Raw genomic sequence first — 11,572 nt, 5'->3', positions numbered from 1 at the left:
ATGAACCTGAGGTACCCCTGGTGTGCGGGGTAAATCGGAACGTGTAGATACGCATCCTTGATGTCCAAGGATACCATAAAGTCCCCTTCTTCCAGGTTCGCTATCACTGCTCTGAGTGACTCCATCTTGAACTTGAACTTTTTTATGTAGAGGTTCAAGGACTTCAGATTTAGAATAGGCCTTACCGAGCCATCCGGCTTCGGTACCACAAATAGAGTGGAATAATACCCCTTTCCTTGTTGTAATAGGGGTACTTTGACTATCACCTGCTGAGCGTACAGCTTGTGAATGGCTTCCAACACCCTCTCCCTTTCGGAAGAGACGGTTGGTAAGGCAGACTTCAGGAAACGATGAGGAGGATCCGTCTCTAATTCCAACCTGTACCCCTGAGATATTATCTGCAGGATCCAGGGGTCTACCTGCGAGTGAGCCCACTGCGCGCTGTAATTTTTGAGACGGCCCCCCACTGTCCCCGAGTCCGCTTGAGAGGCCCCAGCGTCATGCTGAGGTTTTTGCAGGAGCCGGGGAGGGCTTCTGTTCCTGGGAAGGAGCTGCCTGTTGGTGTCTCTTCCCTCTTCCTCTGCCTCGTGGCAGGTACGACAAGCCCTTTGCTCTCTTATTTTTGTAGGAGCGAAAAGGCTGCGGTTGAAAGGTCGGTGCCTTTCTCTGTTGGGGAGTGACTTGAGGTAAAAAAGTGGATTTCCCGGCAGTAGCCGTGGCCACCAAGTCTGATAGACCAACTCCAAATAACTCCTCCCCTTTATACGGCAAAACCTCCATGTGACGTTTTGAATCCGCATCGCCTGTCCACTGTCGTGTCCATAAGGCTCTTCTGGCTGAAATGGACATAGCACTCACCCGAGATGCCAGTGTGCAAATATCCCTCTGTGCATCACGCATATAGATAAATGCATCCTTTATTTGTTCTAACGACAGTAAAACATTGTCCCTATCTAGGGTATCAATATTTTCAATCAGGGATTCTGACCAAACTACTCCAGCACTGCACATCCAGGCAGTTGCTATAGCTGGTCGTAGTATAACACCTGCATGTGTGTATATATTCTTTTGAATAACTTCCATCTTTCTATCTGATGGATCCTTAAGTGCGGCCGTCTCAGGAGAGGGTAACGCCACTTGTTTGGATAAGCGTGTGAGCGCCTTGTCCACCTTAGGGGGTGTTTCCCAGCGCGCCCTAACCTCTGGCGGGAAAGGGTATAATGCCAATAACTTTTTTGAAATTATCAACTTTTTATCAGGAGCAACCCACGCTTCATCACACACGTCATTTAATTCTTCTGATTCAGGAAAAACTGTTTGTAGTTTTTTCACACCATACATAATACCCTGTTTTACGGTATCTGTAGTATCAGCTAAATGTAACGTCTCCTTCATTGCCAAAATCATATAACGTGTGGCCCTACTGGAAAATACGTTTGAATTTCTACCGTCGTCACTGGAATCAGTGCCCGTGTCTGGGTCTGTGTCGACCGACTGAGGCAAAGGGCGTTTTACAGCCCCTGACGGTGTTTGAGGCGCCTGGACAGGCATTAATTGATTGTCCGGCCGCCTCATGTCCTCAACTGACTGTTTAAGGGAAGATAAACCATCACGTAATTCCACAAATAAAGGCATCCATTCTGGTGTCGACCCCCTGGGGGGTGACATCTGCATATTTGGCAATTGCTCCGCCTCCACACCAATATCGTCCTCATACATGTCGACACCACGTACCGACACACACCGCAAACTCACAGGGAATGCTCTAATGAAGACAGGACCCACTAGCCCTTTTGGGGAGACAGAGGGAGAGTCTGCCAGCACACACCACAAAGCGCTATATATACAAGGGATATCCTTATATTAAGTGCTCCCTTATAGCTGCTTTAATATATATATATATATAGCCATTAATGTGCCCCCCCTCTCTGTTTTACCCTGTTTCTGTAGTGCAGTGCAGGGGAGAGACCTGGGAGCCGTTCTGACCAGCGGAGCTGTGACAGAAAATGGCGCCGTGTGCTGAGGAGATAGGCCCCGCCCCTTTTTCGGCGGGTTCTTCTCCCGCTATTTTTCCAGTCAGGCAGGGGTTAAATATCTCCATATAGCCCCTATGGGCTATATGTGAGGTATTTTTAGCCTTGTATAAGGTTTATATTTGCCTCTCAGAGCGCCCCCCCCCAGCGCTCTGCACCCTCAGTGACTGCCCAGTGAAGTGTGCTGAGAGGAAAATGGCGCACAGCTGCAGTGCTGTGCGCTACCTTATGAAGACTGAGGAGTCTTCAGCCGCCGGTTTCCGGACCTCTTCACGCTTCAGCATCTGCAAGGGGGTCGGCGGCGCGGCTCCGGGACCGGACTCCACGGCTGGGCCTGTGTTCGATCCCTCTGGAGCTAATGGTGTCCAGTAGCCAAGCAGCAAATCCACTCTGCATGCAGGTGAGTTTACTACTTTCCCCCTAAGTCCCACGTTGCAGTGATCCTGTTGCCAGCAGGACTCACTGTAAAGAAAAAAAAAACCTAAACTAAACTTTCTCTAAGCAGCTCTTTAGGAGAGCCACCTAGATTGCACCCTTCTCGTTCGGGCACAAAATCTAACTGGAGTCTGGAGGAGGGTCATAGGGGGAGGAGCCAGTGCACACCACCTGACCTAGTAAAGCTTTACTTTTTTGTGCCCTGTCTCCTGCGGAGCCGCTATTCCCCATGGTCCTTTCAGGAACCCCAGCATCCACTTAGGACGATAGAGAAATAACATTTAGTGATTCGAAGGTTGCAGGAAACTGTCGGACCCTGAATACATTACCACATTCATTAAAGATTCAAAGGGAGCAGATATATAATTTTAATATCATTGCCTGGACTTAAACTGGACGAAAAACTGAAAGAAAACATCAAACAACAACAGATGAACTACTTATCAATATCAACTGCATATGCAAATTTACCACCCTCCAACTTTCACTCTGTGAACACTATGCAACCCATTTGCAGAAAAGAACATATGTAAGATCTGGTTTCCATCCATAATCAGGATCACAAAGATCTTCTTTGGGACAATTGTGAGTTCATCTTCTCATCTACAAACACTTTAAAAATCTAACAGAATTACCATTGCTTCTTAACCCTCTCCCAATCCTTTCATTTCTTACAGCCCAAATACATTTCTGCACCCACTTTATCTACGCTTTTGACTCATTTCATACTACATCTACACCCATTGGGCCTACACTGCTTTTCTCACCTGCATTTCTGCAATTCTTCTGCTCTGATTCCCTTACAGTCTCCTCTCCTACTTCCACTTTCCCTCAACCTATTTACCTACTTAACACTATGTCAAGGCTTTCTTATACTCCCCACATCACTCAGTGTCTACCTAATAATGTATCTTTATCCTTCCACCCTAGTCTCCTACACCTCCTCCTGTCTCCCCTCTATCCCTCTGTTTCCTTCCCCCTCCTTTCCTGTTACCCCACTTTCATTTACCTCTGCCCCATGGTCCTGCTACCCAACAACGCAGCCCTGCTCCCTTTCTCCATTCCCTGTCACGTCCCCATACCCCCATCCACATCACAACGACCTCCCTCCCTGCCCACCTCCTGCAGTTTCCCCTCCCAGCTCAGGCACCCGCACCATCACTACTCTCTCATCATCCCTGCCCTCAAAGTTAATCTCACCTCATCGCTACAGCAACCCTGATAATCTCATTCACATCTCTCCCACAAACTCATACCCCCTATCCTGTGCCCTCTGGAATGCCAGATCTGTTTGTAACAAACTGGTCCCCACTCATGACCTTTTAATTTCCAACTCCCTACACCTACTAGCCATTACTGAAACTTGGATTACGCCCTCTGACACTACTTCTCCTGCTGCTCTCTCTGCAGGGGGCCTCATATTCACACACACACCCCGACCTGGGGGTCGCCATGGGGGTGGTGTTGGGGTCCTTTTACCTTCTAGTTACTCCTACCAACTCATAGAACCAGCCCTTACATTCTCTACATTTGAGGCCCATGCCAACCAGTCCATCTTAGAGTAGCTGTCATTTACCGCCCCCCTGGCACTGCTTCCACATTTGACAACTTTGCTTCCTGGCTTCCTCACTTCCTCTCTTCTGACATTCCCTCCATTATCCTAGGCGATTTCAACATCCCTATTGACATCCCCACACAATCCCCTGTCTCTAAACTCCTTAACCTCACCTCTTCACTTGGTCTCTCCCAGTGGACCTCCTCACCCTCCCATGTGAATGGGAGCTCACTGGATCTGGTCTTCACTCACCGCTGTGATATTTCTGATTTTTCCAACTCCCCATTTCCCCTCTCTGACCACCACCTGCTCTCCTTTAACCTATCTCTCTCGACTTCCCCATCTCTACCTCCTAAGGCTATCATCACTAAGCGTAACATTGAAGCTATTGACACCACATTCCTTTCCTCCCTGTTTGATTCACTTCTCTCTCCTATTCTCTCTCTCATGCCCTGAACAAGCCACTACCACATACAATGCATCCCTTTCTTCTGCTCTTGACTCTGTTGTTCCACCAACCACTATTCACCCTCGCAAATTAACACCTCAACCCTGGCACACCAAATGCACCAGATATCTGCAAAAATGCTCACGTACTGCTGAGCAACACTGGAGGAAATCACGCTCTAAGGCAGACTTCCTCCATTTCAAACTTATGCTCTCATCCTTCAGTGCTGCCCTTTCTCTTGCTAAACAGTCATACTTCAAGAACCTCATCTCCTCCCAGTCTTCCAACCCCCAGCGCCTCTTTGCCACTCTCAACTCACTCCTCTGCCCACTTCCACCTCGTCTCCCTTCCTCACTCTCTGCTCTTGACTTTGCCACTTACTTCACATCCAAAATTGACTCCATACGTCAGGACATCACATCACACCAGACCATCAGTAACCAGCTTTCTCCCATCCCTTACCAACCCTCCCCATCCCTCGCACCTACTCTGACATCTTTCTCCCATGCATCTGGAGAGGAAGTCATGGCCCTCAGTCGTTCCTGTCCCCTCACCACCTCCCCACTTGACCCTATCCCCTCCCGCCTCCTCCGCTACCTCTCTCCTTCTGCTTGTTCCCATCTTTCCCACCTTTTCAATCTGTCCCTCTCATCAGGCACTGTCCCCTCTGCCTTCAAGCATGCACTCATCTCTCCTATTCTTAAAAAACCTACACTTGATCCAAACACTCTCTCCAACTACCGACCCATCTCTCTCCTCCCTTTTGCCTCCGAACTCCTTGAGCGTATTGTCTACAACCGCCTTACTTTCTTTCTTTCCTCACACTCACTGCTTGACCCATTCCAGTCTGGCTTCCGTCCTCTCCACTCCACTGAAACTGCCCTTACAAAAGTATGCAATGACCTCCATGCTGCTAAATCTAAGGGACACTACTCTATACTTATTCTACTTGATCTCTCTGCTGCTTTTGACACTGTGGACCATCCTCTCCTACTGCAAATTCTTCACTCCATTGGTCTGCGTGACACTGCCCTCTCTTGGCTGTCCTACCTTTCTGACCGTTCTTTCTCTGTCTCCTCTCATGACTCCACCTCCCCCTCACTAACTGTAGGGGTACCCCAAGGTTCTGTCCTTGGTCGTCTTCTCTCTCTATACGTCCTCACTAGGTAAGCTCATTAGTAATTTTGGTTTCCAATATCATCTCTATGCTGATGACACCCAAATCTATCTTTCCTCTCCAGACCTCTCCTCTGCTCTCCTCACTCGTATCTCCAACTGTCTCTCTGCTACCTCTTCCTGGATGTCCCAGCGCTTTCTTAAACTTAACATGTCTAAGACAGAGCTGATCATCTTTCCTCCCTTCCGCATAACCTCACCTCCTACAATCTCTATCTTTTGATGGCACTACTATCTCCTCTAGCCCCCAAGTGCGCTGTCTTGGAGTAATCCTTGACTCCTCCCTCTCCTTCAAACCACACATTCAGCACCTCTCACAAACCTGCCATTTTCATCTAAAAAATATTTCCAGGATCAGACCCTTTCTGACCCAGGATGCTACAAAGACTCTTATCCACTCACTGGTCATCTCCAGACTGGACTACTGTAATCTGCTCCTGACTGGCATTCCTGACAAATACCTCTCTCCACTCCAATCTATCCTCAATGCTGCTGCCCGGCTCATCTTCCTCACCAAACGCACTACGTCCACCTCTCCTCTCTTACTAGACCTTCACTGGCTCCCCTTCCCTTTCAGAATCCATTTCAAGCTTCTCACACTCGCTTACAAAGCTCTCACCCACTCCTCTCCCATCTACATCTCTGACCTTATCTCCCTTTACACTCCCACCCATCCTCTTCGCTCTGCTAATGCACGCAGACTCTCCTGCCTACGGATTACTTCCTCCCACTCCTATCTCCAAGATTTTACACGTGCTGTACCACTTCTTTGGAATTCCCTACCTCTCCCCCTCTCTACAAAACTTCAAACGATCTCTCAAGACCCACTTCTTCACCAAACGCAGCCAAATCTCATCCTAACCCTCTGTTCTACGCTCTCTATGTACCCCATCTGCGTCACCCCTGTCTGTCTACCCCTCCCCTTTAGAATGTAAGCTCTCACGAGCAGGGCCCTCTTCCCTCATGTGCTTATCCTTTCTTACTTTAATAATCTTCAACTGCACCACATCCAGCAGTCTTCTGCCACCTGATACTTATTCCAGTGTCATCTGCTGATGTAACTATGTTTATTTACCCTGTACTTGTCCTATACTGTCATCAACTGTAAGTTGCTGTTTTCCTGTTTGATTATTTGTTTATGTATTCGGTAATTGGGCGCTGCGGAACCCTTGTGGCGCCATATAAATAAAGGATAATAATAATAATAATTACCTTCATATTGAATAGTGAGACTATTGTGTGGTGATCCTGGTTTCATAAACACTTATATAGTAAATACAGCAAAACAACAAATTATACACAGTGAATACAATTTTTAATTTGATACAGTATCTTTTATTTCATTAAAAAAATGTTTCCTCATATATTTCACATCCTTTTAATCGGTTGATAATAAAAGTTATATTTTAGATTTATTAAAACAAATTCTTTCTCTTCTCCGTGCGCCAACCAAGAGACAATCTTCTCTATCCTCTTTCTTGTTCTCAATCTTATTGTCAATGGCAGCACCCCCAACACATTATTGGGTATGGTAACCATAATATGTGTATTTCTGGGGCATCTATTATACTCAAAAGAATAATTGACTTTAACTTGTGCAGAAGATATCCCCATTCCCTTTTTCCTTGCTGATTACCACATGGTTTTAAATCAGGCACTGCAACCGGGCTGTTCAAGCCTCCCTGCGTGACAGCCCTTTGTGAATCATTTCTCCAGATCCTCTTCGCTCCACCTATATGTGATATCACATAGGTGTGGAGTGGTGCAGTGAAATACTGTGCCCAAGGGCACCAAGTGAGCACTGTAGAGGACAGACAGACCAGCCTAAGATGGTAATTTTGTATAGGGATAAGGTAGCAGGAGGTGGCCCCCACAATTTCTAATGGCAGCTACAAGGTTCTCCTCTATGTGTGTCCCGCCACTCATATACACACTGTGTCTGTCAAATGGCATTCATCCCCTCTCCAGGTCCAAGCGGTTTCCTTTTCTGGCATGGCATATGTATTTCATGCCATCAATACCACTGAAGAGAAGAGCCACAAAAGAGGCACAGGGTCCATGCATGCTGAAGACAATGTGAGAGGGGGTTGGAGGGACAGAGAGACAGGGAAGCTGCTGGAGGCACACAGGCAGTGAGCTATTGGAGTAACAGAGGCAGAAATGTGTAATGTGTATAAGGGGCACTACGGTGGGCATTATGTGTATAAACTTATGCTACCATAAGGTATAATTTGAAATGGGGTACTATTGTGTGACCACACTATATATATATATATATATATATATATATATATACACATATGTACACACATACACACACACACACACACACACACACACACACACACACACACACACACAATATTTGTTTTCCTTTTTTTTTTTAAGGGGATGAGGGGTGCACCAAACTACAACTTTCCTCTGAGTGACTAGGATGACCTTACGCCCCTGGCTCTGCCTAATGGGAAGGTGGTAGCTGGCTGAGGAAAGTAGTTCCACCCCCTCTCCAGGACCACTTTAAACCCTGTTGTTGTGTCCACCACAGATATCATACAAACACAGCGATACAGAGGAAAGTGAGGCATCAGTTGCAAATGGAAGATATTATATTTTTCTATGAACTCATTTATTCAAGAAAGAAAACTGTATGGTTGTAAAAGGTGTCAGAGTCGAAAAATATCATGATTCATATGCCTTGTATTAACCCCAATGCACGTGCCTGCTGCTCGTGCACGGACTCCCCCGTGCGTACGCATCCCCCCAGGTTGCGTAAGGGACGCTCTGGCGTCGCCTGCGCATGGAGATGGGTATTTACGGCAGTGTTTGTGTGCGACTAGCGAGCGACTCAATCGCTACATATTTAACCAATATAATGCGTTTTATAGTTAATATTCCCCTTAACAATGTCAGCAAGTATGGTAAGTTTAAAACTTCTTGGACAGAGAGATTCCTCTTTGCATGCTGGGAGGGCTGACAAAGGTTGGAGGGTAGTGTTTGGTGTACAGCTGTGGGGTATTGAAGGGGTGTTGTGCCTATGATAGTTGGGAGGGATTCGCATAGTTCCTGCTCATGGTTATGCACAGAACTAGAAAATAAGATTCATTGTATTCCGAATAAATTACACATAAGTGCAGAGTAGGTGAATGGAATTCAGTCATTTCTTTCCCACAGACTGAATACAATAGCCTTATTTACACTAAGCTTTGAGATTCTATGAAGAGGGCTTACACCTTTGTTTATGAATAGAACCAGGTTTCTCTCCAGAATAATGAGTGCTGAGTAGTCAATTGTCTCAACTGAAGGTGGGGTAAACAAAGCCCAGAGACAGAGTTTGTTTGGAAGATCCAAAACAATAGCTTTCCTCAATATAATCAGACAAAGAGGAATTTAGAATACTAACAAGTCCTAGCCATCGCCCACTTCTTGAACTAACCAATGATCCCAGGTGCAGTACATGTCCCACCCCCTAACCAATGGAAGGAGAGCACGCAGTATCTATTGTAGTATGTCTTGAGTTTGTAAATAAATATAGCTTGCAATAGGCTTGGTGACACAAGACTCTGCAAGGTTTTCTCACTGAAGGCTAGAGCCCTGGTCCAGGTTGCGCCGGCGAAGACATTCCCACGTGTGTAAGTTTCTCTGTAACCAACTTATTCTCTGTCTGTATTTGCCATACACTCTCTCTCTCTCACTGTTATTGTTTATGATTATGCCGCTATTGTATATTCATGTCTAGATATTCTGTTTAGGTATTAATATTAGTCTTGTAGTGTATAAGCTGTTAACTGTTTTCCCCTTTTTCATACAAATTATCGTAAGTAAAGGTTTTGGAACCTTAGCAAGGAGTGTGTGTTTTACTAGTTATTATATAGGGTTTCTGAGCGTCTTAATCGCTCCAACAGCTTTCATATGATAAGGGTTAATCAGCGTTGCATTGTGTTAATATTACAGTAATAAGGTTTACAGCATAAGCATATCCGTTCAGTGTGTTGCTAGCAAGGTTTACTGAGTGTCATTCTGTGAGCGTCTGTGCTGCTCGTGTTCTCGTGGGCACAGCGTCTGCTACGCTATAAGCGTACCATTACGGTACTTCATACGCCAATTGCGTACGGAGTCTGGTACAAATATATAGTGAATGTTATAAGGTAAAGAATAGGCTTTATCAATTGGGGGCAAGTCCGGTCCACCTCATATCCGCAGTCAGGCGAAAACGCGCAGACTTTATCGATCAGCAAAGGGCGGAAGGTGGTATCTTGTAGTGCTGATCAGATGAGCGTCTGCGTCTGATTCTCTTGGTTTGTAGGGATGCTGGTGGAATCCGAGGAAGGTAAGAACGTTACGCTATCGTCTTTTTAAACTGTTTTTAATTTCTGTTAAGTAGGTTTGAAAGTATTTTTAATCGCTCTGCATAGCTTGATAGTTTTATTTTTAGCCCAGGCCTAAAATAACTTCAGGGGCTTGGATGGTGATTTTTTTTTGTGACAATAGAAGCCGCATGGTCTGTCCTCCATTTTGTGTAACCCTCATGGATGTGGAAGGGGTAGGAGCAGCATCCATTTTGGGAAGGTCAAAAATTTTTTGTTTTTTTTCTGAATGGCTGATTTTCAGTTAACTCAGGAATAATCAGCCATCCCTTGTCAAAAAGAAATCACAATTTGAGTTACCAATGCATTTATTTAACCCATGCATAAGCAATTATAAATAGTTCAGACAGGGTTTAATGTATGTTAATAGTAAAATGAATATTTGATTTAAGAACGATACACAGATAAAACAAAGTTGTTGTTTTTTTCTTCTTTTTTTCTCTCTTCCTTACCTCCAGTGATTCAGTTAAACTTTGCTTGTTGTAGGATAAGCCATTGAAATGCAAATTAACCTGTGTGACTGTTTTTTCCTGGCAGTGAAGAGAATCACCCTCACACACAGTTAAAAGCACATTCATATGCAAATTAGAAGCACTGAATAAGGTCTCATAGATGTAATAGTGATTAGTACATATATGTAATATTATATGTGTGTGTTTACATTAATGTATGTTATTAGATTAATTTAGAATTGCATTTTCATCTGTGTATTTTCACATATCTCACTTTCCTGTTTGCCATTTATCATTGATAACGTGCTGAGAAAGATTTGTTGCTATTGGTAGTTAAAAGTAAAATTAATACGTAAGGGAGTAATTTGTAAAACACGCACACGGCTTTGCCTAAGATACAAGGGAGGGCTGTGTGGTGCTCGGTAAATGATTACAGTTAAATATCATTTGCATTGATAGAAACGTGTTACTTGTGTTACTGTGGACGTGTCTGGCCTGTGTACACGTGTCCCTAACAAAGGGCGGGACAAGCGTACGCGATGCAAGGGCTTACACACGTAGCGTATATTACGCAACGGAGCGTATGGGTATGCCCACGTAATACAAATCACACGATTAGTATTGTTTTAGTAGGTGATACGGAAGCAACGCGATAATAGCGCAAGTTAATCTCAGTGTCCAAAATTTAAAATCCTTCTCTAGTTGCAACTCCTCTGGGACTAGACTGCGATACTGAATGAAAGGGATTTCTGTACAGAAACGAAAGTAAAGAGTATATGAGGTGAAAGAGTGTGTGCATATATATATATATATATATATATAAGTTTCTCATTTTGGTTGGTACCTAGAAATCGAGTTCTCGTAGAGGTACATCCTTGAAAGTGACAGCGCGTGGTGGCTTGGGAGGCATCCCTTGTTAGTATTGAAATAAGAGCATTAGAGTATAGCAGACCAGGAGGTCCAGAGAGACAGACCAGAAGGTCTAGGTACAGGGGACTAGGAAGTCCGCTATAGATAGAGTCAAGAAGCACAACCTCAGGAGGGTTGGTGCGGTACCCATATAGGCCATCAAGCTCTGGCTGAAGGAATTCGCAGCCGTAATTTTCGAT

The sequence above is a fragment of the Pseudophryne corroboree genome, chromosome 4, assembly GCF_028390025.1.
Source record: "Pseudophryne corroboree isolate aPseCor3 chromosome 4, aPseCor3.hap2, whole genome shotgun sequence".
Lineage (NCBI taxonomy): Eukaryota > Metazoa > Chordata > Amphibia > Anura > Myobatrachidae > Pseudophryne > Pseudophryne corroboree.
This window is presented reverse-complemented; position numbering follows the sequence as displayed.